General features: G+C 37.7%; 1 protein-coding gene across 4 annotated transcripts in view; it reads left to right on the forward strand.

Moving 5' to 3' along the window:
* The window catches only part of LOC115221558 (tyrosine-protein phosphatase non-receptor type 1), a 111,245-nt gene that overhangs the window by 101,797 nt on the left and 4,448 nt on the right, over positions 1-5,000 (forward strand). The window lies entirely within an intron of this gene.

A 5,000-nucleotide genomic window follows, 5' to 3' on the forward strand; every position in this document is an offset into this window, starting at 1 on the left:
TCTAGCATCAATAAAATAAAGTACCAGTGAAGTTTTGAGATTAATGTAACTGACTTGTCCTCTTGCCTTGTGGCTTTGTGCCTAAAGCAGAAACTATTATTATTATTCATAGTAGTAGTAGTATTAAGGTAGTGAACTGGCAGAATCATTAGAGCATCTGATGAAATGTTTAGCAGCATTTCTTTCAGCTCCTAATGTTCTGAGTTCAAATCTTGCACCAAAGTCAGTTTGACTCCTACTTTATTTTATCTTCCTGAAATTTATCTACACCTTCTAAAGACCTCAAGCATAAGAAATCTGTGAGTGAACATGACCTAGGCATTCTTGTTGACAATGATTTTGTGATGGACAAAGCACATTTCTATAATTGTCAAAAAAAAAAAAAAAAAAAAAACAAACCAAAGGTATTTTAGGACAGTGGTTCTCAACCATTTTTCAACTATGGACCTCTTTGACTCCTTTTAACTCAGGTGGATCCTCCTAGGCATTTGATGTTTGGAAAATACTATTATACTTTTATAATTAAATATTATTAGGAATTGTATAAAAAAAATTGTTAAAATACTTTGAGTATTGTAGAAGCATAACAAATTTATTGCACATAAATTTCAACAGCAAAATCTTATATGGACCCTCAATGGCCATGTGAATCTCTGTAGATACCCACTGTTTTAGCATTACTCAGACCTTTGTCAGCAGCTCACTGGCTGTCTATTTAACCCTTTTGTTACTGTATTTCTTTTGAGATGCTCAGTGTTTCTTTCAATTACTTTAAATATAACAAAGAATTTTGTAAAATAACTTAGTTATCATTCAGCTAGTGTTAGCAACATAAATTGTGACCTAGGTTTGGTAAAAGATTTTAATTCAAATCTTATGAAAACAAGACATTTGTACTCAGAGCCAGAGCCGGTTTCAACCATGTTAGTAACGAAAGGGTTAAAGCAATGTGTGGCTGTCATATAACCATACAGTTCGCATCTTCAGTCTGGAACCCTCATCTTGTCCAGAACAATCCATCTACTGGAAGCTGTGCAGAGATGTACTGTTAGTCACTTACCATATCTTGAATTTATTGCCTCTCTGGCCATTAACATGCACTAAAGTTTCAACATTTTATAGCTAACTTGGGATTTATCCACCATCTTTCCAACAACTTTGACCAATATCTCTCCCATCTGTGAGCACACTTATGAAATCAAAATAAAAACAGCATAGCTCTTATGACATTTTGGAAACATTTTTTCATGTTCAGAAATGTTGAAGCATGAAATAAACAACCCACATTGGTTGTTAACTGTCAAGACCATACTTCCTGAAATTTATCAACCCTACACTTGATGTACCTATGCATCCTTTCCACTTTATGGCTCCCTACCATTCATTTTTCTTCTTGTGTTTTATAATGTGTACTGTGCATGTATTTTATGCTATCGCTGCTCTTTCTTTTCTTATTGTTGCTTTCTATCCCTTCTTTTACCTGTTTCTAGCAAGTTGCAGTACTTGATAAGTGTATATTTATTCAAAGAACCCCTCTTAGGGTTGATAAAATAAGAACCAGACAAGTATTTGGGTTAATGTAATCAACTTGTTGTCCCCCACTCTCCATTCAAAATTGCTGCCCTTATGTCAAAATTTGAAATCATGTTGTTATTATTACTATGGCAGTAAGCTGACAGAATTGTTTGCACTCTGGACAAAATCCTTAGCAGTATTTTGTCAGTTTTTGTATTCCGAGTTCAAATTCTGCCAACTTTGCCTTTCTTCCTTTCAGGGTCAATAAATTAAGTACCAGTCGAGCACTGGTGGGTTGATGCAATCGACTAATGCCCCTCACCACAAATTCTCGGCCTTGTGCCTATAATAGAAAGGATTGATGTTGTGAGCTGGCAGAATTGTTAGCATGCTGGGCAAAATGCCTAGTAGCATTTTGTTCATTTCCACATCCTGAGTTCAAATTCCACTGAGGTCGACTTTGCTCTTCATCCTTTTGTGGTTGATAAAATAAGTACCAGTTGAGCATTGGTGTCAATGTAATCGACTTATCCTCCTCTCCCAAACTCCAGGCCTTGTGCCTATAGTAGAAAGGATTATTATTATTATTATTATTAATAATAATAATAAGAAGAAGGTGGTGAGCCTGGATGTCAGGCAAAATGCTTCGCGGCCTCTCTTCCAGCTGTTTACATTTTGAGTTCAAGTCCTGTCAAAGTTAATAAAATACAAAGTAATACATTGTAATTCATTAATTCCTTTTCTCCAAAAAATTGTTGGCCTTGTGCCAGAATTTGAAACAGTTATTATTGCTGTTATTTTATTAAAGCAGTCAGTTGAGTGGTGGAGGAAATGTTAAACACTATTTACCACTTTACAGTCCGAGTTCAAATTCTACCAAAAAGTCTTCATTTTGTCTTTCATTTTTGTCGGAAGGGGTTTCAAGAAACTATGCTCAAGAATGAGTATCAGCTAACACAAGTACATTCCTCCTTGGGCCTGTGTTATTTGCTTTTCCTTTTAATTGTTGATTACATAATTGTTGAAATGATTTATTTTTACCTATTAATTTACTAGAAACATATCTATTGTTATCGGTATAATTCCTTCTACTGGGGTTGTCTCGAAAGTAATGCAGAAGTGGGCATAACTTTTTTTATTAACCAACATAGGTCAGTCAAATTGGACATGCCACAGGCGTGGCTGAGTAGTAAGAAGTTTGCTTCCCAACTACATGGTTCTGGGTTCAGTCACACTGCATGGCACTTTTGGCAAGTGTCTTCTGCTATAGCCTTGGGTTGACCAAAGCCTTGTGAGTAGATTTGGTAGACGGAAACTGAAAGAAGCCTGTTGTGTGTGTGTTTGTGTGCATCTCTATGTCTGTGTTTGTCCACCATCACCACCACCTGACAAATGGTTTTGGTGTGTTTACATCCCCTGTAACTTAGCAGTTTGACAAGAGACCAATAGAATATGTAGCAGACTTAAAAATATAAGTACTGAGATCAATTTCCTCGACTAGAATGCTTCAAGGCAGTGCTCCAGCATGGCCACAGTCTAATGACTGAAACAAGTAAAAAGATTAAAAAAAGATGCCTTCATTAAGCTCTCAATGAACGAAGGGTTGCAGGCTGTCCAACATCCACAGAGGGGCACAGGTTGTTTATGATGGTAGCATCATTGGCAAGAGTGATGTGCATAGATGGATGAAGAAGTTTAAAGGAAAGGAAACCAGTATTGAAGACAAACACGAGAGAGGTCATCAACTGCTACCACTGACACATATCACCAGCAAATGAATTGGTTTGCACTGACAGGTGAGTCACAAGCCTTGAATTTGCCACTACACAACTGGACTGAAGTTACAATGCATCACAGAAGATAGCTGATTGAGTATTGAAAGTGTGTGCAAAGGAGATAACTCAGCAGTTTGAAGGAAAGTAGAGTAGGTGTCTGCTCTGATCTGCAAGAAGTCTTGGAAGCCAATGAATGTTCATTACCTCCACCTTTTAGTTGTGTTTGTTTGTTTGTCTTTGGACAAGATATCTCGAGAACCACTGCATGGATTCGGATGAAACTTTCAGGGATCTTTGGTCTCGTGACTGGGACGAACTGATTAGATTTGGATCGATCTGGTACCAGGCAAGGATTCTGGATTAATTTTCCTGTTTTTATTTTTACTTAATTTGTGACGGTAGTTAGGTTTATTTCAGATTTTCTCATTTTAAAAATCATCTCTGGCTAATCATTAAGAGGATGTTGGTGTTGCTTTGGCAGAGGTTTGCTCTCTCTGAGTGCTTTTGTTTGTTTGTTTTGATCTGGCTATATCTCTACAATCTGGAAATGAATGCTCCATCTATAGAATGGCATCACACCTCTTCTCCAGGACCAAAGGTGTCCAAGGGCCATTGATCAGCACAGAAAGTCTTGATCATTTATTTATTTTATTTTGTTTTTTTTTTTATGACAGAGCTGTCCCTCTCCTTGATTTTCTGGAATGTGGCTGTACCATGAACATGTGATACATTAAGATGCTCAGAAAGCTTCGAGTATCCAAAGGGAAGCCATTGGGCTGATGAGCCTGAACAAGCATCCAAAATGAATCTGCATTCACTATGACAATGGATGGTCGCATATCTTTGGCAATAAATCATGCAATCAGCAAATTGAGCTGGTCAATAGTCTCCCATTCAATGTGGTCTCCATTCACTACATCTTCCACCTGTTCAGTTCGGCCGTTCAAGAATTTGGACCTGGAGATCTCCATTTCCAGTGACTTCGAGGGCCACCTCCCAGTAGTGTCGGGCTTCAACGAAGAGCCCTCGACTACAACAAGATGACCAAAGTTTTTTTTTTCCCAAGGTCTGGAGTCTCCCGCCCCTAAGTCCTTGACCATCACCTAATCACCCTTACCCGTCTTGTTGCTTAACAACAACAACACCTGTTCAGTCCAATGAAGGGCAAGTCTTTGGGAACAACAATTTGAGGAGAAAGACAGGGCAGAAATGGCTGTAAAGAAGTGTGCATAATAGTGCACACATGAATTTTTTTCAGATAGGATTTGAAAGTTGGGTTCGGTGATACCATAAATGCTAGTTTGAGTTACATCTTTGTGTAGAGGAAAAGTTAGTCTACTCTAAAATGTATAATTTGAACAACCTATGTCAGTTAATAAAAATCGATGCCCCCCCCCCCACTTGAATTACTTTTGGGACAACCTCTACCTGTCCAAAAGCATTTTCATAATTTTGTCCTAAATGTCCATGCTCCTTTTCAGGCTTTTAGTTGGTTTTTGTTTTATATGTTCTGAGTAATATAAAGCTTTCCTTTTGCAAGTTCCAAGTTACTGTGGTGGTTGAAAAAATTGGGATTGTGTATCATATATGCTGCATGGACACCAGGGAAATAAGCCATGTGTGTCACATATGATGCACAGGACATGTAAAAGGGTTAATGAACAGCAGTGTTATCTGAAACAACAGAATGCCTGTTTATCTTCTTTGTAT

This window comes from Octopus sinensis, linkage group LG18 (assembly GCF_006345805.1).
Source record: "Octopus sinensis linkage group LG18, ASM634580v1, whole genome shotgun sequence".
Lineage (NCBI taxonomy): Eukaryota > Metazoa > Mollusca > Cephalopoda > Octopoda > Octopodidae > Octopus > Octopus sinensis.